We start from the raw sequence: 26,514 nt of genomic DNA, 5'->3' as shown, positions 1-26,514 counted from the left end.
TATGTTGTTGGTGCATATCCCCTGTGCCCCGCATGTTCAGCTGAGCACTCGTCTATGTCTAAAAAGTAAAAAATTTTATTATTATTATTATTATTATTATTATTATTATTATTATTATTATTATTATAATTATTATTTTTATTTTTATTATATCTTGAAACCAGTTACACCTATACGCGAGATGTTGTCTATTGTTTTACTTACCAATGCATGTAATTCCGTTGAACACGAACCCTGGACTGCAGGCACATGTGTAGGATCCTATGTTGTTGGTGCATATCCCCTGTGCCCCGCATGGTTCAGCTGAGCACTCGTCTATGTCTAAAAAGTAAAAAATTTTATTGCATGGATATAATACTTGTTTCATCATCATCAATCGTCATCATCAATCATCATCATCATCGTCATCAATCATCTTCATCAATCATCTTCATCAATCATCATCATCAATCATCATCATCAATCATCAATCATCAATCATCATCATCATCATCAATCATCATCATCAATCATCAATCTTCAGTAATTATCATCATCATCATCATCATCATCACCATCATCATGAACATCATCGACATCAACATTATTATCTTTATTATATTTATTATTATTATCATTATTGTTATTATTATTATTATTATTATCATTATTATTATTATCATCATTATCCTTATTATTATTATCTATTAATATTATTATTGTTATTATTATTGTTATTATTATTATTATTATTATTATTATTATCATTATTATTATTATCATCATTATCATTATTATTATTATCTATTAATATTATTATTATTATTATTATTATTATAATTATTATTATTATTATTATTGAGTGAGAGAGCAGTTCATGCCATCAAAGTGACACTGGGGTAAAATATACGAAGCCCATTATACCCATCATGACTACCCGTCTGATAAGGGTACACCAGGCACATGCATCACAACCTTATGTGCGCGACATGGTGATCTTATATCAAGATAAACAGCACATGACCTTGCAGGTGGAGCCTAGTTAGAATTTTCTTCAGATCGAGTAACCCATCCCGCTCAAAAGGTCCCTGAATAAGGGTTGTTTAAGGATGTTGAATGAAACACCCATGTTTCCAGAGGTGAATTATTCAAACCCCAAAGAATCATTCTCAACACATGGCTATGATGCTCCCCCACTACATCTGCTCGTGATCAGATATGCACGTATCGTCAGCCACTAAGAGATACGCTCAACTGGTTAAGGTCAAACAACTGACAAGCAAATCTGTGGTATTGAGCAGAATATTTGCTGTAGCCCATCTTTTATACCAAGACAAAACAATGTACATGATAACACTTCCAATCAGTTAAGATCAGAAGCCATGAAAGCCACTGCCTGGTACTGCATCAGGGCATTTATTATCTATTATTATTATTATTATTATTATTATTATTATTATTATTATTATTATTATTTATTATTATTATTATTATTTTGTTATTATTATTATTATTATTATTTTATTATTATTATTATTATTATTATTATTATTATATATTGAAACCAGTTACACCTATACGCGTGATGTTGTCTATTGTTTTACTTACCAATGCATGTAATTCCGTTGAACACGAACCCTGGACTGCAGGCACATGTGTAGGATCCTATGTTGTTGGTGCATGTCCCCTGTGCCCCGCATGGGTCAGCTGAGCACTCGTCTATGTCTGAAAAGTAAAACAATTTTATTGCATGGATATAATACTTGTTTCATCATCATCAATCATCATTATCAATCATCTTCACCAATCATCACCATCAATCATCAATCATCACCAATCATAATCATCATCATCATCCCCATCATCATTAACATCATCGACATCATCATCATCATTATTATTATTATTATTATTATAATTATTCTATGTTTGACTTTTGCTTTATGTCTGTACAAGTCGGCTCCAAGTCTCACCCAGAGACCTCAAGAGACAACAGGTTGGAAGTTCTGTGCCATATATCTGGGGATTTTTTTTGGGGGGGGGGTGTTGTACTAGTGAATGTCTAATACATAAAAAAAATTATAATAATAATAAAAGAATAAATAAAATGAAAATAAAATAAATAAATAAATAAAATAAAATAAATAAATAAATAAAAGTTTGTTTTAAACATTGGGATTACATAGAGAGTATTTTGCGTAGGATATGAGCAGTTCCCATGAGCACTATCTTTTGAATTTCTGCCATTTTGGGGTTTCCTGGTATCTGAGTTAGGTAGCAATTAGTCCCTTTCGCTATCATTCCCAGGGCACCTATGACAACAGGTATTGTTTTATTCTTCAGCTTCCACATTTTGCTGATTTCTATTTCAAGATCTTTATATTGCTCAGTTTTTGGTAGGTCTTGACAGATACGTTTATATCGATTGGGACAGTCATATCAATGAGGAGGCATGTTCTTTGTCTGAAGTCTTTCAATATGATGTCTGGCCTATTTGCATCTATCTTCCTGTCAGTTTGAATGGTGAAGTTCCAGAGGAGTGAGATGTGGTCATTTTCAAGCACTGGAGGTGGATTGTGTTCCCACCAGTTTTTTTCATGGGGCAAATCCAGGTTTTTGCAAATTACCCAGTGAATATATTGTGCAGCTCTATCATGCCTGTTGAGGTACTCTGTAGGCGCTAGAAGACTGCATTTGGAGACCACATGGTCAATGGTTTCATTTTGTTGTCGGCATACACGACATGTTGGGCTAACGCCGTTCTTTAATATGTTGGCCTGGTAGTTTCTTGTTGGTAGGCATTGATCTTGAGCTGCTATGATAAACCCCTCTGTTTCAGATTTTAAGCCAGAGGTCATTAGCCATTGATGGGTCAGGGCTTTGTCGATATCTGCGTTATTCGCTCTCTTTGGGTATTTGCCATAGAGGGGTTTTTCTTGCCATTTATTATTCAGAATATCTAAGGCCGCAGTTTTGGCACGGGTTTTCATGCGCCTAGCTTTTTCTGTGCTTTTTTCTTGTATGTCTATCTCTAATTCCGAAATTGGTTGTATTCGGAATTCACTTAGATATTCCTTTGCCTGTTTTGTGACTGAGTTTGATGCTTTCTTGTTTTCATGTTTTGAGACAAGTTTTAACATCCAGTCCTCAGAGTTTTTCAGGTAGGTGTCTAGGCCAATTGTAGCAATCTTCATTGTTATTGCCAGTTGCAAAAGACCACGGCCTTCCTCTTTTCTTGGCAGATAGAGTCGTTCTGTATCTGCCTTAGGGTGGTGCATTCTATGCATTGTCAACAGTTTCCTTATTTTTCTGTCGAGCTGACATATTTCAGTAATTGACCAGTTAACAATATTGAAACTGTAAGTCACGACTGGTATATGGCTAATGCATGATCGCTTCGATCCTGTTTCTTGCATTCAGCTCTGTCTTGAGTATTGCTCTCACTCTTCGATAGCATTCTCTCCTGATCCTTTCCTTCATCTCTGAATGCCTTATTCCGTTCCCTTCAATTACCCCTAGGTACTTGTAGCTCTCCGCTGGGTCTAGTTCTTTTATGACATTCTGCTGGTCAAGGTTAACGTTAGATGTTTCTGTCATTTTTCCTTTGATAAAGGTAGCTTTTGCACATTTATCGAGGCCGAATTGCATTCTGATGTCATCACTGAATTGTTGACTATCGCTAGTAAGCCCTTGAGTTGTTGGTCATTTTTTGCAAAAAGCTTTAAATCATCCATGTAAATGAGATGATTTATATATTTTATCAAACATTTTATACCCATATTGCGCGTCATTGAGCAGCTTTGAGAGAGGTTATTAAGATAAACAAAAGAGGAGTGGTGGACAGTGAGTCACCCTGGAAAATGCCACAACGAAATTTTTACATCACCAGCATTTAGGGATTCATTGTCACTGTTCAGATTAGTGTGGTTCCCATGATCTCATACTTACAGTCAAAAGTTCGCAGAGTAGGTGCTATCTTATACATTTCCAGGCATTTCCTAATCCAGCTATGTGGTAGGCTATCAAAAGCCTTTATAGTCTATAGGCTATTGATAAGTTTTTGTGTCGTTTGTGACAATCTCTGAGATCATCTTATTGATGAGTAGTTGGTCTTTACAGCCGTAGGAATCCACGTTTACATCCTTTCTGTTCATTAGGGAATATGCTGCTGTCTGTTAAAGAACTATAGGTATATTCCTCAGGACAGATGGTTGTTGTTGTTGTTGTTGTTGTTGTTCTTCTTCTTCTTCTTCTCCTTCTTATTATTATTATTATATTATTATTATTATTATTATTATTATTATTGTTGTTGTTGTTGTGTTGTTGTTGTTGTTGTTGTTGTTGTTGTTGTTATTATTATTATTTTTTATTTTATATTATTATTAATTTATTATTATTATTATTCTAATTTTTTTTATATATATTATTATTATTATTATTATTATTATTATTATTATTATTATTATTATTATTATATATTGAAACCAGTTACACCTATACGCGTGATGTTGTCTATTGTTTTACTTACCAATGCATGTAATTCCGTTGAACACGAACCCTGGACTGCAGGCACATGTGTAGGATCCTGGTGTGTTGGTGCATGTCCCCTGTGCCCCGCATGGGTCTGCTGTGCACTCGTTTATGTCTGGAAAGTAAAACAATTTTATTGCGTGAATATAACACTTATGTTTCATTAACATCATCATCATTATCATCATCATCATCATCATCATCATCGTCGTCATCATCATTATTATTATCATCATCATAGTCTTATTGTTATCACGTGCTTTTTCTGTACTACCAAGTACAGCTCTGTGTGCCTTGGGTATGTGCTGTGGTTTGCTGTGACGCTCTTACTTTTACTGTTTTGAAAGTGTTTTGCGTAGGATGTGTGCGGTGCCTACGACTGCTATTTTCTGTACGTCATATATATTTTTTAGTCCTGGCATTTTTGCTATGTATTTGTCTGAATATTTTTTATCATACCTAATTCGCCTACTATCAGAGGAATTGGTTCTGCTTTTAGACTCCACTTTCGAGATACCTCTGTTTCCAGGTCTTTGTATTTTGAAAGTTTCTCCATTTCTTTTAGAGAAACGTTGTCATCTGTTGGTATTGATACATCAATCAGAATGCATTTTTTTCCCTTCATGATCTTTGACAACTATATCTGGCCTAATTGGCCTTAATTTCTCTATCTGTGTATTGCTGCCTTCTCATTTTTGTGACCTTTTCTGGCGTGTACTTATACCATCTTTTTTCTGGTGTTATTCTATAGTGTGTGCATAGCTTCCATTGTATGTAGGTCCTTATTATTATTATTATTATTATTATTATTATTATTATTATTATTATTATTATTATTATTATTATTATTATTATTATTATTATTATTATAACTTTCTGTGTAAAACAATTTTATTGCATGGATATAACACTTATGTTTCATCATCATCATCATCATCATCATCATCATCATCATCTCATCATCATCATCATTAACGTCGTCATCGTCGTAGTCCTCGTCCTCGTCCTCCTCCCCGTCCTCGTCGCTGTTGTGGTTGTTGTTATTATTAAGGTGATGAGTTGGCAGAGTCGATGAAATGGGCACTATTCAAGTATTAGTGTCGATGTAATCGACTGACCCCGACCTACCCACCAAAATATCAGGCCTTGTGCCTATTGTAGAATAAGGTAGATGCACCATGTTCTTTTAACAGAAGTCAGACCTTTCTCAGCTCAGTTGCTGTGGCAAAGGGATTATATACAACATCAAAATGGACACAAACTGATCAAATATTGTGGACAGAAAACGAGACGACACGACGCTCATTTGCATATATTAGAATATAAAACAGGAAAAAGAAAATGGAAGAAATAGCGATGCTTTTCTTCAACGGATTGTGATACGAAAGAAAAAGGAAATTTTAAACGAGACCATTGGTTGTTATATTTTGATATAAAATAGAAAATATTAAGAAAATATTAGGCCTTATCTATATATGTATATAAAATAAATGTTTTATTCGCAGAAATTGTCTTTGCTTTATATCCTTTCGAGGTGGATAAATTAAGTACGAGTTGAGTACCGGGATCGATCTAATCGACTTAAGCCGCACTTCATAATGTCAGGCCTTGTGATTATAGGAGAAATGATTACTAGTCTTGTTCTTATTGTTCTTGTTCAACATTTGGTAGCTTGAGGCAAATTTCTACTGCAGCAACGGCTACATCTCCATATTGTTGGGTTGTAATGCAGTGTTTTGTCGAATTAGTATTTGTATTGTGTGTTGATTGTGTAATACCTAGGTTATCCAGCTTGCTTGTGGTAGTTTATTTCATTGGATAGTTGTTTAGGTTGTAGTATTGAATTAATCGTGTCTTATCGTTCCTAAAATGGCTGTTTTTTTTCTTTTGATAGTGTGAGTGTTGAGGATTCAGATATAACGATTATTATTTTAATGATTATTATTGGTAGCTTGAGGCAGATTTCTACTGCATTTCTTGCTACACCACCGTGTTGCTGGGGTGGGTATGTGCAACATCGTGCGTTCCTTTCTGTTGTTGGGAGTGTGGAAACTTCCCGATATTGTATTGCGCCAGTTATTTTTTCTCTTAAGATGTGGTGCAGTGTTTTTTGCATTACTGCTTGTATTGTGCATTGTCTATGTAATGTGTTGGTTAAATGGGTTACTGCTGGAAGTTTTTTTTTATTTCCATGGGTAATTGCTGTATAAAGTGAATCTTGTGTCTATGGGTTGCTTTGTTTACGTAATTTATTCAATTGATAGTTTTTGCGTAGGATGTGGGCAGTTCCTATAATAATAATAATAATAATAATAATAATAATAATAATAATAATAATAAGAAGAAGAAGAAGAAGAAAGAAGAAAAAAAAATAAAATAAAATAAAAATAAAAATAAAAAATAAAATAAAACCAATGAAATAAAAGAATTAGACCAAAGCCAAACTTACAAATACTTAGGAATCCATGAACTAGATAAAACACAACACACACAAATGAAAGAGAAAATAAAAAAAGAATATTATAGACGAGTTAGATCAATACTAAACACAGAGCTCAATGCTAAAAACAAGATAATTGGTATCAACACTTTAGCTGTCCCAGTTATAAGTTACAGCTACAATATCCTTAACTGGACACGAAATGAACTGACCAAAATAGATAGGAAAACAAGAAAAATAATGACAGGATCTAGGATGCATCACCCAAAATCTGACATAGAAAGACTATATATACAACGTATAGAAGGTGGTAGAGGCCTTATACAGCTGGAAAACTACTATAAAATAACCACCATAGGACTGCAAAATATCTACTTCAGAAGGAAGGAAACTGATCCAGATAGCGGCAAAATACGAGCAAAACAAAAAACTGTTCTCAGTATTTAAGGAAGCTGACAAATACAAACAAGAAATCATACCACCTAATAACATGAAGAAGAAGAAGAAGATGAAGAAACAACAAAAGCTATAAAACAAATGAAATCCAAACTAAAATAGAACAGCAACGAACCATGATAAAACGATGGCAAGAAAGCCCCTTCATGGTAAATACTGCACTAAACTAAACGCAAAAGAATAGACAAAGAAAAATCCCAGCAATGGTTGAGAAGCTCAGGACTCAAAGCAGAAACAGAGGGATTTTTAATTGCAGCACAAGACCAAAGCCTCCCCACCAGAAATTACCAAAACATGTAATGAAAAGAAATATTACAAGTAACTGCAGAATATTGGAGATGGACAAGAAACAATAAATCATATTATCTCTAGCTGCCCAGTCCTGGCTAAGAAGGAATATATTCACAGACATGACAGAGTTGGAACCTACATACATTGGAAGCTATGCCAACATTATGGAATAACAACAGAAAAAGATGGTATAGGCACACACCAGAAAGGTCACAGAAAACGAGAAAGCAACCATACTCTGGGATATGCCGATACACACAGATAGAGAAATTAAGGCCAACAGACCAGATATAGTTGTCAGAGATCATGAAGAAAAAAATGCTTTCTAATTGATGTATCAATACCGGCTGATGACAACGTGTCTCTAAAAGAAATGGAGAAACTCTCAAAATACAAGACCTGGAAATAGAGGTAACTAGATGTGGAATCTGAAAACAGAAACAATTCCTATCATAGTAGGTGCATTAGGCATGATAAAAAAATATTCAGACAAATACATAACAAAAACACCAGGACTTACAAACACATATAACATACAGAAAATTGCACTACTAGGCACTGCACACTTCCTACGCAGAACACTTTCCATACAATAACCATCAGAGCATCACAACAAATCACAGCACATACCCAAGGCACACAGAGCTGTGCTCGGTAGTGAAGAGAAAGCACGTTATAAAAATAAAACTACTGAAATAATAATAATAATAATAATAATAATAATAATAATAATAATAATAATAATATAATAATAATAATAATAATCGTTATTATTATTACTATTATTATTATTATCAATAATAAATCTCTGAACGAGGTATAAACAGTAACTGCACGACAACGTGAGATATATTTGCTATCTCAATATGGCTAAGCACTAAGGGTGGGTGTTACTGTAGCTTATAGCTACAGTAAGCCATATTGAGATGGCAAATATACCTCACATTATTATTGTCATTGTTTACATTTAATCTATATGATTCTTACTATCACTCATCGAGATACACCCAGCGTCCAAGGGCGAGTGTAGGATAAGAGACCTCACAGTACGACTGAAATATAGTTGGTGTTGCTATTGTTGTTGCTGTTATTATTGTTTAGTACTTACCTATACATTTTTCATTGATCTTTTGGAATTCTTCTATGCAGCCAACATAAAAAGAAAGGTGTGGCGAAAGAGTATAGCAGGGATCGCCACCACCCTCTCCCAGAGATCGTGGAGATTTTCAATAAACACTCACAACGCCCGGTCTGGGAATCGAAACCGCGATCCTACGACCACGAGTCCGCTGCCCTAACCACTGGGCCATTGCGCCTCCACATTGTTCATATATAGTGATAGAAAATGAAAGGAAAAATTTCATGATAATATTGTTCATGAATTATAATCTAGAACATAAAACGTTAAATAAAAGCTGGCCAAATGCTATGTGTAACATAACATCGGGACAGCCTTGAATACGTATTCTTACCTGTACATCTTCCGCGCTTTCTAGACCATCCTTTACAGCAATTGTGACAGGGTGTACGGATTTGTTTATAAGCAATACTGTTCAGAGAGAGAATGATTAAACGTATAAACAGAACGCAGTGATTATAATTTTAGAGTAACACACACACACACACACACACACGAAATGGCAGTATTCAGTTTCCCTCTACACCACCCACTGACACTCCTTTGGTTGTTACAGGGCTTTACTAGAATACACTTGAGACTGAACCCAAGACCACGGGTTTGGGAAGATTATTTATACGTGTGTTCAAAGTTATCTATTTATCATGCCTATCTATCTATCTATCTATCTATCTATCTATCTATCTATCTATCTATCTATCTATCTATCTATCTATCTATCTATCTTCTATCTATCTATCTATCTATCTATCTATCTATCTATCTGTCTATCTATGTATATATATTTATCTATCTATCTATCTATCTATCTATCTATCTATCTGTCTATCTATGTATATATATTTATCTATCTATCTATCTATATATATATATATATATATTTATCTATCTATGTATATATATATATTTATCTATCTATCTATCTGTCTATATACCTATCTATCTATCTATCTATCTATCTATCTATCTATCTATCTATCTATCTATCTATCTATCTATCTATCTATCTATCTATCTATCTATCTATCTATCTATCTATCTATCTATCAATCTCTCATCAACTTCTTCAAGTATCACTTGAAGAAAAAAGTGAGAGTAGAGAGGCAAGTTTTGTCTAGTGAATGTTTTAAAAAAAGATGGGTGAATGTAGCAAGGATGGCACGTATGAATGACGAAGCCACCTTGACTATGATTCTATGAACCGTAAAAATTAATACAGAGAGTTGCTTATTTGCAAAAAAAAAAAGAAATATAACATGTGACTTCATTGACCGAGGTTACCGTGGTCTTTTCCGTAGGCTTTTCTTTCCACGGTAAACCTCACCTGTCCTCCCCTTTACACTTCATATTGAACATTTCTGTGATAACGATCCCTATTGATCAATTTTTTTTTCCTCTACCCCCTTTTTTTTAACCCCCCCCCTTTTTTTGTCCTCTTTCTCTCCTTTTACGATCCCTTTTGATCGACCCCCCTTTTTATTTTATTTTATTTTTTATTTTATTATTATTATTATTTTTTTTTTTTTTTAAACCTTCAAAAGAAAGCTCTACTTGTAATTTGTTCTATCTGTGTGCAGCCCTGTGTGGCTAATAAAGAAACATATCTATCTATCTATCTATCTATCTATCTATCTATCTATCTATCTATCTATCTATCTATCTATCTATCTATCTATCTATCTATCTATCTATCTATCAACGCATTCTCTTTCGCTTTTTGTGGAAAGGATGTGTCCCGATGGTCAGGCAATCCATTTGCTGTCAACACCCGTTAAAAGGAGGGCTGGGCATGCCGAGGTTGATGATGCGCAGACACGCGCTGAGACTGCGACATCTCTGGCTCTATGTAGACGACGGTGAACAGGTGTGGTCGCCGTTTGTGAGGCACGCTTTCCCGCTGCTCGTCTCCATGACCGAACTGCAGTCGTGGATCAAAAAGAGGCCGAGAAAGGGCGAATGGCAAGCGAGTGTCGCGTTGCTCTCAAGCAACTCTGCCGTCCTGGGTCGACCTTGAGTGACTTCAACACACACCAAAGCATTCTATAGGGATTAGTGGAGGGAGGTACGACGAGGCTCGGGGCGAACCTGGACGTCGACGAGGAGTACCTGACCCGCCTGTTCAGGACGACTTTCGGGCCGGGCCCATGGACAACTTCCAGAGATCCCTGGCCTGGCAGTGTTACCGAGAAGCCGTTTCTGTACGCACTCGTGCAGTGTCCAACAATTTCCGACCTGTGGGCTCATGTCGAACAACTGCTGTCACGTGTGGGACGAGTCGGTTTATCAGCTGAGTCTATCGTCAATATTGTCACGCCTCCTTCCTTCAAATGGGAAGGAAGAGCTATTTTCATCATCCTTATGGCTATGGCGAAAGAATGTATCTGGTGGACGCGTCTGAAAGGATTGGAGACAAACACTTTCCTCTCTGGTCAATCTCTCATCAACTTCTTCAAGTACCACTTGAAAGGAAAGTGAGAGTAGAGAGGCAAGTTTTGTCTAGCGAATGTTTTAAAAAAGATGGGTGAATGTACAAGGATAGCACGTATGAATGACGAAGCCACCTTGAGCATAATCCTATGACCCAGAAATTGAAAACAGAGGGTTACCCACTTGCAAACAAATGTAACATATAACAATATTGACCAAGGTTACCGTGGTCTTTTTCGTAGGCTTTTCTTCCCACGGATAAACCTACTTTTGCTTTCCCTTTACACCATATATCATAACACTGTGATACACGATCCCTATTGATCGTTCTTTTTTTCCTCTTCCCCCCTTTTTCCCCCTTTTTTTTTTTTCTTCTTTTTTCATTTCTCTTTTCTTTTGTTCCTTTTCCTTTTCTTTTTTTTTTTTTCTTTTTATTCTTTTTATTTTTTATTTTATTTATTTATTATTTTTTTTCTTTTGTTTTTTTGTTTTTTTCATCCCCCAAAAGAAAAGCTCTACCTTGTAACTTGTCCCATCTGTGTGCAGCCCTGTGTGGCCAATCTATGTATATATAGACTTATCTATGTATATATATATTTATCTATCTACTATCTATCTATCTATCTATCTATCTATCTATCTATCTATCTATCTATCTATCTATCTCTATAATATATATCTATCTATCTATCTATCTATCTATCTATCTATCTATCTATCTATCTATCTATCTATATATATATATATATATATATACAAAAAGCAATAAAGATTCAAGTTAATTTAAATGAATTTACTTGAATATGGTACCTAACTTAGATGCACCAAAAAAAACCATACTGTTTTAACAATACAGTAATGTGGGGTGATTATAAGCGAGAAAGAAGCAACAAGAATGGATAGGTTTTTAGTACAATCGTTTCATACAAGGACAGGCTTTATTAAAAGTTGTAACAATTACAGCATATAAACGTGTCCCGTACTCATCAGCTAAAATACATGTGAGTTCTCTAGACATCCTAGTGGTTGAGGCTATACTCATGAAGTAATGTAGATAATTAAGTAACATAACAGATTTCCAAAGTTCATTAAAGTTCTTTAAAGATGATGTACAGTCTTATCACAGAATTTTAAAAAAGTTCTAATAGCATCACAGAGAAGGTGACCTAATCCATAGAGCACATATGAATTTCCAGAGATATGATGAGGGATTACATACTCACAGAAGACCAATTTATCCATTGTTAATCACAACGAGGTGGGTCTCAATTCCTGCTTATTAGCATTACAGAGAGGGTGAATTAATCATTTGTATAGATGCACAATTCCAATGGTGTAGATGTAAGTTTCCAGAGAAATGAAGGGGAATTTCATATTCACAGCGATAAATTTATCAATGGTTGAACACAATGAGGTGGGTATCAATTCTTGTTATATGATTAGGTATTTGCCACATTATCACATTACTGCTATTTACAAAATTACAAGAGGCTGTAGCTATTTAACTATAAAGCTGTATACCAATGGGTTCCAGTGATTCGGCTGAGGTAACCAACCTAGTGGGCGCATATCTATTAAACATAAGCAAGGATATACCAGAAATACAGGGGGCTAATATAGGTGATGCTCTGTTTGTTATCCCTAGTAATAATAATCTGTTATAGAAAGGATTAGAAAGAAAATTAATAAGTTCTTTAAGGATTTCAACCTCAGTATAACGTATGAACCGGGCACTAAAATATTAAACTTCCTAGATATTACGCTAGACCTTAACTCCAAGCTACATTACCCATTTAGAAAGGAAGGCGAAATCACGAATTACGTAAATAAATTATCAAATCATCCCCCAAATATAATAGAATCTTTAGTAAGAAATATTTCATTAAGAATTTCAAAATTATCATCCAATAAGGATATATTTAACTCCCATTCTGAGCATTATAATGAGGCGTTAACTAAGGCTGGATACAACCAAAAGATTACATTCGTTGATAAGGGGAACTCACTATTCCTAATAATGAAGTTATCAGTAATCACGTAAGCAGCAATACAGACCAAGCCCGAAATAAAAGTAGAATTAAATTAATGGTAAACGCTAATCTAGCGCACAGGCCCACAATTCAAATAGAAGCATTGACCAGAACATAGGTAACTCGGATAATATTGAAGTAGATAAACCTAAGATGCACACAAATAAAAATAAAAATAATGGTAATAAATACAATAACTCCGGTGAGATGAATAGTAGTAATTCTACGAACCCTAAATTTAATAAAAAAGATATAATATGGCTGAATATCCCTTTCAACTGTGCGATACAATCGGATATACAGAACAAATTCAAAATATTCTGGAAAAAAATTTCCCTATCTCTCATAGATATCATAGAATTATATCTAGGAAAACAGTTAGGATTTCTTATTCAACCCTCCCAAATATGTCCACTTTAATAGCTAAGATTAATAATAAAAACATTAAACTAGCCAGGAAAGATAGAAATAAAAATAATAACATCAGCATGAATACCAATAGCAATTATAATAATACTACACCACATAAAAACAACAATAGTAACTATCAAAACATAGGTGAAATTAGTAACCACAGAATGACTAATAACATTAACATTAATAGTAATAATAACAATGCCGATATTAATAGAAGTAATAATGTTAATAATAGAAATAATAGATATAAGGCTAATGGAGAAAATAAGGAGAATAAATATCAGTGATATTTATAACAGCAATATGCAGTCGAAAAAAAGACTAACAATAATAGTAACATTACCAATAATATAAGAAATCATGGTAGGACTTTAACCTAAATGATGAAGCTGAAGGATCAATAAATAATAGCAATACTTTAGATATCAGCACCAACTATAGAAATGATAATCAAAATAATAGGAACCATAGAACCTAAGACATCTACCCAAGAATAATCCAAGCCTGAAGTTGCTCCTCCTGTGTGTAAGTGTAGAATAAAATCAAAATGCCCGGCACCTGGTCTATGGGGAAAATAATGTAATCTATAAATGTACCATATCCACGGAGAATAACAATATCTTTACGTTGGATGTACAATTAATTTTCTAGCCAGAGTTAGAAATCACATCTCGTCTTTTACTTACGTCATAAAGGTACCACCACACTTTCAAACAAAACTGGGCTACACTTCAAACAAAATCTGGGAACTCAAAATAATAATAAAATTATAACCTTATTGGGAAATAGTTAGGAGAGCATTCCGTATAAAAATAGTAGGGTTGGTTGCCAACTATGCTCCATGGAGAGGTATGAAATTCTAAGCATAGAAAACATAGAAACTTATTGAATAATCATATCGAACTAGGTCAAGTTTGTGTCCACGCTAAATTGAACACTTTAAAATATTTTAAATGATTAAATATCCGTAACTAGATAGATAGATATAACTTGATTTCTACTAGTATAGCACTGCTTTAAGTAGATAACTAAGAGTTCTCACACCACAGTTATCTTTTCCCTTATATCTGCATCATTTTTTGAGAACAGGGAAATGAATAGTACTTACCTGCTTAATTTAGGCTTTATCTAATTTCAAACTCATAATCTTTTAAATTCTTAATTTTAAATCTTAATTGTAATTTTTATTTTAATTCCTAACTTAATCTAATTTAAGTAGCATAACTCTAATAAATAAAATGAGATACTATAGCCCCATAATTCTATTTCAAAATTAAATAAATAAGGCTACCCCCTCGGTGAAATATGATTATCTTCATTATGATAGACAATCCCCTAACACCTGTAAATGATCTTCTAAGATTTGACCTGTAGTCCGTCAATGTATAAGAATAATAACGGCAACTCCTTAAGACATAAAACGAATAAATAAATAAGTAAGTTTTATTGACTTTTTGATAAGATTATACTTAGATTTTCCTAATGTATTTTCTTTTGATTTTAGCATCTGACCCCTAAACCCCTGACTGTGTTATCTCTTTAGATTCTCTTTAAATTCATAGCTGATTTCAACAGCAAAAATTACTGTTTTACTGGCAAAGAATAATATTCTCCTCTAGTTCCTAGATGCCTGTAATTAAAACCAGACTTGCCGTCTACTAATTCTTCTGGATAACTAGAACCCTCTTTTTTTATTTTTATTTTTTCCCTTCTTTCCCTATTTCTTTCTCTTTCTCTTTTTTCTGCTTCTTCTTCTTATTCTCTTTTTCCTTTTCTCTTCTCTTTTAGTCCCTTCCCCCCCTTTTTTGCTCCCTCCTCCCTTATTTTCTCTCTTTTCTTCTATTCCCTCCCCTTTCTATTCTTGGCCTCTCCAGGAAGCCTTCAGCCTTTATAAGTTAAATAGCTACAGCCTCTTGTAAATAGCAGTAATGTGATTAATGTGGCAAATACCTAATCATATAACAAGAATTGATACCACCTCATGTGTTCAACCATTGATAAATTTATCGCCTGTGAATATGAAATTCCTCTTCATTTCTCTGGAAACTTACATCTACACCATTGGAAATTGTGCATCTATACAAAGGATTAATTCACCCTCTCTGTAATGCTAATAGCAGGAATTGAGACCCACCTCGTTGTGATTAACATGGATAAATTTGATAAATTTGTCTCTGTGAGTATGTAATCCCTCATCATATCTCTGGAAATTCATATGTGCTCTATGGATTAGGTCACCTTCTCTGTGATGCTATTAGAACTTTTTTAAAATTCTGTGATAAGACTGTACATCATCTTTAAAGAACTTTAATGAACTTTGGAAATCTGTTTATGGTACTTAATTATCTACATTACTTCATGAGTATAGCCTCAACCACTAGGATGTCTAGAGAACTCACATGTATTTTAGCTGATGAGTACGGGACACGTTTATATGCTGTAATTGTTACAACTTTTAATAAAGCCTGTCCTTGTATGAAACGATTGTACTAAAAACCTATCCATTCTTGTTGCTTCTTTCTCGCGTATATATATATATATATATATATATATATATATATATATATATATATTATATATATATATATATATGTATGTATATATATAAATATATTTATCTATCTATCTATCTATCTATCTATCTATCTATCTATCTATCTATCTATTTATAATTTTCCTTATTAACGGTAAACAAAGGATAATTCTTCATCCATTTATATATATATATATATATATAATAGAAATATGTTAGAAAAAGAAAATAGAAACTACACGTGGGGGAATTACAACCGGTTTCGTGGTCTGCTACCACAACAGCTCTTTATAGGATCCAGTTAGCTCAGGTCGTCATCAGGAGGAACCACGTCGGTTCCGGCCCCTACTCCTCTACCGTTTGACGGGCGGCCCCACCTTTCGGAGGTGTCTTCAGCTCTGGTGTTGGGTGCATGTTTCTTTCTTCCTTCTTCTGTTCCTGGCATCTTCGATGTATTGTCAGCGAGTGTCAGCCGTTGACTGACTGTCTTGTCAATTTATCCCTCTAAATACCTTGCTCTAGGCTCCAGCAGGCAGCCCCAGCAAGTCTCACGTGACACTGTCTCACCTTAACTGACTAGTGAAGGCGCGTAGCTTCAGCCCGCGCTTTTTCTAAACGACCGTCACCTGTCAGTCAGCGAAGCTGATTCAGTCAGCTTGTCCCACCTAATGATGTTATTTCCCGTCGGGCTGTTTATGACATTCAAGCCATTGAAAAAGAAAATGTCATCTGGCTAAATATCCCCTTTAATTGAGCGATCTCGACGAATGTGTACAGTAAATTCATGTCTATTTAGAAATATTTTCCAACCTCTCATAAATATCATAAATAATTTCCAAAAATCAGTGAGAATTCATATTCCACTCTCCCAATATGGCTACCACTATAGTAAAAACATTAAGTTAGCCAGGAGTAGAATGAATAGTAACAACAATGATAGTAATAATAATAGTAAAATAGCAATAATAATAATAATGATAATAATAATAATAATAATAATAATAATGATAATAATTATAATAATAATAATTATTATTATTATAATGGTGATAATAATAAATTAATATTGATGATAATAATAATAATAATAATAATAATAATAATAAAATAATAATAATAATAATAATAATAATAATATAATAATATAATAATAACATGGTGTAAATAGTGATAATAGCAATATCAATAATATAGGTGGTATAGATAAAAGTATGGTAGGTGATAATAATGAGGAGGGATTAATAATTAGCAACCCTACTTTGCGTAACAACGTAATTACTAATAGTGAAAATAATACTAATACTAACAATAATTTAAATAACATTAATGGAAGTGAACTGTCCTTCAATATTCCAGTACCGCGACACTATCGCCCAGTCGTAGTTGTAGGATTAGATCAAAATGTCCGGTATCTGGCCGTCGTTCGGTCCAAAACGTGATTTATAAAATGCACGATAATAACGTCAAACAATAGCTTTCTGTATTCGGTTGTCGGTAGATTTAAAAAAACGTCTTAACAACATTTTTACTCTTTTAGGCTCAAACATAAGGCAAGTTGCACAACATTATCTAGTAAAATTTGGGAACTAAAAACAAATAATATAGAATTCACCTAAAAGGGATATAGTTAGAAGAGCGCAACCTATAGGAATAGTAGGATGGTTGTCAACTTTGTTCTATGGAAACTATGAAATGTTGGAACAGCAGAGTAATACAAATCTGTTGAATAACCGTTTGGAGCTGGGAGCATCTTGTATACATCGTACGACCCGAACGTTTGAATACTTTAAAATATAATTTGTGAATATTCCTATATTTTTCAAATTTTAATTCTTTACAACCAATAAGTAGGAATATACCATACTAGCTTTCAAATTTAATGTTTATAGAGAACTAAAATAACTTCACTGCCAACTTAAAATTATATTCTTCTTTTTTAAAATTTAAACTGTATGAATTCTAAATAGTTGGAATTCTAAATAGCATGAACCAAATAGTAGGAATACTAAATAGTATGAATCCTATGTCCCTAAAGAAACTACTCAGTTCCCCTTGATTATCTCACTTCCATTTCTTAATATATATTTAGTCTAAGATATCTTTACAAAATATATTTAACCAAATTAGGAAAGAATATACCATACTGGTTTTAGTTTAACACCCATAAATGATTAAAAAACTTCATTGCAAACTTAGAATTAATTCTCCTTTGATTTATAATGTTCTCCAATACTGTTGTGATGATATGCATAGGGTTTGTAAGGTCTCTGCATTCTCTGGAATGTTATTGTGACCATTTGATATTGACCTAGTTCTCCAAACGCCGATCAGTTCATCAAATAGTAGTAATTGGCATTTAGTTGTGACAATGCTGTCTTCCACACAAATTCCTTATATGAGCTATGATATCCCTTTACCCCATTTCTATAATTAGAAAACCTTTATTGTCTCCTCTCACTTGTTTTTCATTCGCAGTAGTCTGGAGCAATTGAATCTTAGTCAGTCAGTTTGATAAGCTCCACTACCTCAAATGTTTAAAATTTAAATCCACATCTTGTTTATGTATCTACCTTCTCTATAATATTGCCACGTGATATGAAAATTTTTGTATTAATGGAAAAGCTCTAAAATTGGCTAATGAGTACTCGGCATTTTAATTCTGTTGTAATACTTACAACATTTAATAAAATGATTTAGTACGAAACGATCGTACCAAATTACCGGAGTCATTGTTGTTGCTTATTTTGATTATAAATCACACCACGGATTTTATGGATAACGCCATACAGAATTCTGGTGCATCTAAATTAAGTACTATATTCATTTGAATCTAAATTTTGCTGAACTTATATATATACATACATACTCAGTTTTACACATTTATGCATACAAACATATATGTACATACATTCATACATACATACTGAATATCCGTTTCGATAGAAATGGTGTCACTACTGGCTTAAGACTATTCGCTACAAAACCATTAAGGCCCTCCTTGACGAATAGCAAACCATCTTTCCGGTAACCATCTCGGACACCCTGGATCTCTCCTGGGCATTCCAGAAGACCCTAGGAGAGGGAGTCTCGTTAGGGGCCTCATAAGCTTGACTATCTATATAAATGTTTGCATACACACATACGCGCGCGTGCACACACACACACACAACACACACACACACACACACACACATATATATATATATATATATATACACACACACAAATAGCACGTAAACAAACTGGAAAGTATATTCTTTCTAGTCTAGGCACCTATATTACGTGTGTATCATTCTGGCAAGGTTTGTGCATCTGCTATCGTTCCACATGCGAGGTGCTGCTTTCATTTTTTGTCTCCTTAACTTAAAAGTTCTGCAAAAATGGTGGGTTGAATAAATACTTTGACTAAATGCTGCGATCGATCTGAGACTAAAAAGCCTATAAGATGGCACTCCAGCATGACCATGCAAAATAGTAAATCAGGCGCAGGAGTGGCTGTGGTGGTAAGTAGCTTGCTTACCACCACATGGTTTCAGGTTCATCCCACTGCGTGGCACATTGGGCAAATGTCTTCTGCGATAGACTCGGGCCGACCAAAGCCTTGTGAGTGGATCTGGGAGATGGAAACTGAAAAGAAGCCCGTCGATATAAGTATATGTATATATAATATGTGTGTTTGTGTGTCTGTGTTTTGTCACCCCCAACATCGCTTGACAACCGATGCTGGTGTGTTTACGTCCCGGTCACTTAGCGGTTCGGCAAAAGAGACCAATAGAATAATTACTAGGCTTACAAAGAATAAGTCCTGGGGTCGATTGCTCGAGTAAAGGCGGTGCTCCAGCATGACCACAGCCAAATGACTGAAAAAGTAAAAAAGTAAAAGAGAGTAAAGAGTAATACTCAACCACAGACACACACACACACACACATACACACACACACTCACACACATATCATAGTAGAAGATGACGAAAATAAGGTTACCGTAGTATCTAAGGTATTGTGGATGGCGTGATTCAATAATTTACTTTGTAACAATGAATAAATACCAGAAGGTTCGGCTTCGTACTTACACGTAAATTGAACACCATTTTCGCGGCCGCCTACACCTTTTTTTGTAGCTCACGGTTTTAAGACACCCCCTGGGACATTTCTGAAAGGAGAAAAATTGGACATATATTTCTTTTAAATACATAAGCTTATACACTCATGCACACGTACATAGACCTATCCATTATATATATATATAATATAAATATATATATTATATATATATATATTATATATATTATATATATATATATATACGACTAGCAGTATCGCCGGCGTTGCTCGGTTTGTAAGGAAAATAACTATATAAGCATTTTTAGAGAGTTACTTCCCTTATATAAACCGAGCAAAAAATGCATTAAAAAATGAAACATGATGGTAATTTTTTACCATCGTAGACTCATCGTAGACGAGCGCTATTACCCAGAAGGGCTCGATATGAATCACGACTATAAGATACCCGCTCTTAGTTAAACTGCACCGCAAATGTGGGAGTAGTTAGGAATCTAATTCGGAGGAGACAGACTCTCGCACAACTTCAGTTTTATATATATTTTGTTTAGAACCTAGCTGTTATTTCTAGCATGTAGAATCCCTATAAGGTAGATTCCTTATTGTTTAAATATACACTATATCGTTGTGACTAATATATAGTTTTTTGACTAATTTTTTTAGACGTTAGACTACTGGAAATGTAAAATTTAATTAAATTTTTAATTTTAATTAAATCCATTTCCTGTGATATACTCTTTTACTCTTTTAACTCTTTTACTTGTTTTCAGTCATGTGACTGCGGCATGCTGGCACCACCTTTAGTACTTATTCTATCGGTCTCTTTTTGCCGAACCGCTAAGTGACGGGGACCTAAACACACCAGCATCGGTGGTCAAAACAATGCTAGGGGGACAACACAGACACACCACACAACATAATATATATATATAATATATACGACAGGCTTCTTTCAGTTTTCCGTCTACCAAATCTACTCACAAGGCATTGGTCGGCCCGGGGCTATAGCAGAAGACACTTGCCCAAGATGCCACGCAGTGGGACTGAACCGCACCGGTGGTTTGGTTAGCAGCTACTTACCACACAGCCACTCCTGCGCCTTATATATACAAAGCTATATATATATATATATATAACATAATATGTGACAATATTCTGTTGTTATAATAAAACTCAGAGTTTCGGATGTCGAGGCAGAATTCTGCTCCGGCATCTTGTCAGTTATTAAAACGACAAAAATGCTATGAAAATGACCATTGGATAAGGGAAATTACTATGAAGACGACCGTTATTAAGACAAACAAAGAGCTATGAGAATGACCGTTAAATATCTATATATATAAAGCTGAAGTTGCCTTGTATATGCTAGGTTTGGTAGACTTCAACTAACACCTATCTCCTCCGAGACCCTGCGGCGCAAGTTGACCAAAATTGAGAGTATGATAGAAGGCTTGCTCTTCATTCGCTAGAACAAGAAGTTGAAATCGGACCATGTTAACACCAAAAATTAATTTACATCAAAAAAGTGCTTTTTTTCTATGAAAATCCCTATTTTTCACGATTTTTTGACTGCTGTGTCGCCATTTTTCGGTGTATTTCAACCAGAAAAATGTTCACTTAAAGAGAATAACAAGCTACATAATGCAAAGTTTTTACTTTTCAAAAATTCCAATTCTAAAGGGTCGGAAAAAAAACAAGCCCGAGCAACGCTGGGTGATACTGCTAGTAAGATAAATTACTCGAATAGGGAGAAAGTAAAAATAATCTAAGGTAAGACGATGCTCATAGAATCAGCGTAGCGCACATGTACATGCATACGCATGCGGGCACACACACCCACGAGCATGTGCATATATGCATATACTCACTCACACACACACACATGCACACACACATATATATATTTTTTATTTATTATATTGAGGGTACTACTATTCGTAGATACCAGACGCTAAGAGGGACCAATGCGGTCAAAACTACTAAAACTTTTTTTATATGATTTGCTTTGAAGTTTTACATTCGGTAAAATTTTGTTTATTTTAGTAGTTTTGACTGCATTGGTCCCTCTTAGCGTCTGGTATCTACGAATAGTAGTACCCTCAATATAATATAAATAAATATTTTCAAAGTGGAAAAATTTACGGATTTTTTCTCTTGCGAGGTTTTTCACGCTAACTACTGATAATTTCTTTTAAAGATTTTATCCTCAATTGTTAATTTATATATATATATATATATATATATATATATATTCGTTGAGTTCTACGCCTAGTTGTGGTGTCCTGTACTCACGTATATATATTATATATGCATGTATATATACATGTAGATTTAGGTACGTACATATATGTTTGTATGTATGTATATATCTTATTTATTACACTATTGTTTGGCTGCGCCCTCGCGTCGGTTCGATTCGATTCGTTCGCTTCGTTCCGTTCTTATTCTCCCAGTACTGTTTTATATATATATATATATATATATTATATATATATATATATATATATATATACATATATATATACATACATATATATATGACGGAATAGCAAGATGCTGTCCCAACATCTGGGACGTCCCAGAAACAGACATTAAATGCTTCTACTTCGCCTTACTATAAATAATCACACTAAATGATCTGAGATACTCGTTCTGCTTTGGATTTGTAGTCCATCTTCCTTTAATATATCCCTGTTAACTCGGAAGCCTTCTCCGGATCCCTAGCTACAGCCTTAGCTGTGGACTGGGAACACAACGGAGAAAGAATTATAGCGCTTACGCAGCGAACCTATTCATTTAGCTCATCACTGAATTAAACCCCTCATATTCTTTATAAATACATCTCTATATATATGTATATATATATATATATATTATATATATATATATATATATATATATATATATATATATATATATATAATCAAAAATAAGCAACAAGAACGCCTCCTAAAACTTAGACCTATTATAGCTGGTCCAGCATGCCCAACCAACCGTCTAAGCAATTTTAATGACATTGTTTTGAAACCACTATGTACTAACATACCCATATATATATATATATATAATATATATATATATATATATATAGTATATATATATATATATAATCAAAAATAAGCAACAAGAACGCCTCCTAAAACTTAGACCTATTATAGCTGGTCCAGCATGCCCAACCAACCAACCGTCTAAGCAATTTTAATGACATTGTTTTGAAACCACTATGTACTAACATACCCATATATATATATATATATATATATCTATATATATATATATTATATATATATATATTATATTATATATATATATTATATATATATATATATATATATATATATATATATATATATATATATATAATATATATATATATATATAATCAAAAATAAGCAACAAGAACGCCTCCTAAAATTTAGACCTATTATAGCTGGTCCAGCATGCCCAACCAACCGTCTAAGCAATTTTAATGACATTGTTTTGAAACCATAAATTGAAGTCATAAATTGAGAAGCATGACTGTCACCACTACTACATGAACCTGAAGATTGCAGAATTTAATGCATGAAAGTACTAGTTCAATCAGAATGAACATTTAACATTCTACTATTTTATTTTATTTTATTATATTATATTATATTATATTATATTATATCATTATAAGATTGTAAATAAAACATGAAAATCAGACAAAGTTGGAATTCCTTTTATTAATATATTCTTCTATACACAATCACACACACCCGTATATATATATATATAATATATATATATATATATATATATATATATATATATATATAATATATATATATATATATATATATGTATATATATATGTATATATATTAATAAAAGGAATTCCAGCCTTGTCTGGTTTTCACGTTTTATTTACAATCTTATAATGATATAATATAAGATAATATAATATAATAAAATAAAATAAAATAAAAGAATGTTAAATGTTCATTCTGATTGAACTAGTACTTTCATGCATTAAATTCTGCAATCTTCAGGTTCATGTAGTAGTGGTGACAGTCATGCTTCTCAATTTATGACTGTAGCAAGATGATTAAATCTGTACCTTAAATACACCTGTGTAGGCTCCAGATTGCTAGGTTTTGCAAACTGTACCCTGACCAATCAGTATGTAGTATCACTCAATTACTTAAGCTGATTGGTTTAGGCGTCATGCTTTGTTGAACATATCAAGTGTCCTGTATCTTAACCCTGGCTGAGGCAGCAATTGTTGGGCAATTTTAGAAATGTTGTAAATAGCCTTTGTCAGGGATTTTTATATTTCAATTGTCATCATCATCATTGTCAGCACTTTAATTATTGTTGCTAGTGGTGATGGTGGTGGCAATAGAACTTTTAACCCTAAATAAGATAATTTTCCTGCTCTCTTCATCTTGATCACCTTTAGTATTGTTGTTATTGCTAGTGGTCATGGTCGTAGCAGTAGAAGTAGCACCTCTAAGTATTATTATTATTGCTTATTTAGCTTGGGTTCGAATTTATGTGGTCATGCTGGGGCACCGCCATTAGGTGTTGCTACATGATTTTACTTCACGAATGCTTTTTAGCAATTGACATTTGGTGCATGAGAGAGTTCGATGCAGCTGCCCTCATCTGCACCTCCTGTCATGAAGTTGGTTCATCTGGGACACCTGACAGGAAGAGATCCAGTTTTATTTTAAAGACATCTGCATCCACCCAATGCAGGTCTCTCAGGTCCTTCGGGAGGATATTGAAGAGCTGTGGACTTCTGAAGCCTAGGCTATTGCAGTATCTTGTTCTACATATTGATGGCAAATTTGGAGTCCTTGGCACTATGCAGTGGCGCCCAGTTCTAGTATTTGCGTAACTCTCGGTACCAAAGTTTGGGACAAGTCCTTCTAGGATCTTCCAGATGTATATTATGGCATATCTTTCTCGCCTACGCTCTAAGGAATATAGTCTGAATCTCTTGAGTCTTTCCCAATAGCTTATATGCTGCATAGAGGCTATCTTCTTCGTGTAGCTTCGTTGGATTGGCTCAAGTTCTGCGATTAATTTGACACTGGTTGGTGACCATAGCTGAGAGCAATAGTCAAAGTGGCTTAGGACAAGTGTCCTCCAGAGGACCATCATGGTTTCCTGGTCTCTTGTTCAAAAAGTTCTAATAATCCATCCAGTCAGCCGCCTACATTTCATTGCCAATTTAGCAACATGCACATGAAAGGTTGCATCACTCCTGACGTAACTGCCCAGGTCTCGCACTGATTGTGCCTCTGGGATTGCAATCCCTTCAGGTCCAGTGTATGTATTGGGTGGTGCATTTAGTTTTGCATGCTGATAGCACAAAGCTTGAAACTTTTCAGCATTAAACTGCATGCTATTCTTTTCAGCCAATTTGTATATTTCATCCAGCTCACATTGTAGGTGCATAGCGTCTTCAGAGTTCTGTATTACCTGCGAAACATTTGTATTATCTGCATAATTTTGATCGTGGCTCTCTGCGTGGCTGTGGGCATGTCTGAGAGAGCCATTATGAACAGTAGCGGTCCCAAAACAGTGCCTTGCGGAACACCGCACACTGGCTTCTATCCTTCAGAAAGTCATGAAGCCATTCTCCCAATTTTCCAACTATGCCAAGATCACGCAGTTTGTGACATATCATTCCATGATCGACTTTATCAAAGGCCTTTGCAAAGTCGAGATATATCACTTCCACATTTGAGTGGTTGAGCAGTTGTTTCAGCACCCAGTCATAGTGTTGTAAGAGCTGAGTTAGGCAGCTTCTTCCTGGTCGGAAACCATGTTGGGGTGTCAGGCAGCAAGTCATTTTCTTCAAGGAAGGCGATTAGTTTTCTTCTGACTATTCGTTCCATGACCTTGCTGATGTGTGAGGTCAGAGAGATAGGTCTGTAGTCCTTGGCCTCCGCTCTGCTACCATCTATCTATCTATCTATCTATCTATCTATCTATCTATCTATCTATCTATCTATCTATCTATCTATCTATCTATATCTATCTATCTATCTATCTATCTATCTATCATCTATCTATCTATCTATATATATATATATATATATATATATATATATATATATATATATATATATATAGTCAATAAAAAAGGGTAGAATTAATTAATTATTAATTAATTCGACCGAGCAGTGTTCGGTATGTAAAAAGACCATTTACGGTATATTTGAAATATTAATTT

The 26,514-nt window shown here is 34.1% G+C and overlaps 1 long non-coding RNA gene across 1 annotated transcript; it reads right to left on the bottom strand.

Annotated features, from left to right (window-relative positions):
• Positions 1-1,598: 1,598 nt before the first annotated feature.
• LOC118763464 lies at positions 1,599-20,394 on the bottom strand. The gene is made up of 4 exons (XR_004999223.1): positions 20,315-20,394; positions 9,169-9,245; positions 4,508-4,624; positions 1,599-1,704 (listed from the first exon to the last, which is right to left on the bottom strand). It is a non-coding gene; the product is annotated as an uncharacterized LOC118763464 (long non-coding RNA).
• Between the last annotated feature and the right edge of the window lie 6,120 nt (positions 20,395-26,514).

This window comes from Octopus sinensis, linkage group LG5 (assembly GCF_006345805.1).
Source record: "Octopus sinensis linkage group LG5, ASM634580v1, whole genome shotgun sequence".
NCBI classification, from domain to species: Eukaryota; Metazoa; Mollusca; class Cephalopoda; order Octopoda; family Octopodidae; genus Octopus; species Octopus sinensis.
This window is presented reverse-complemented; position numbering and strand designations above follow the sequence as displayed.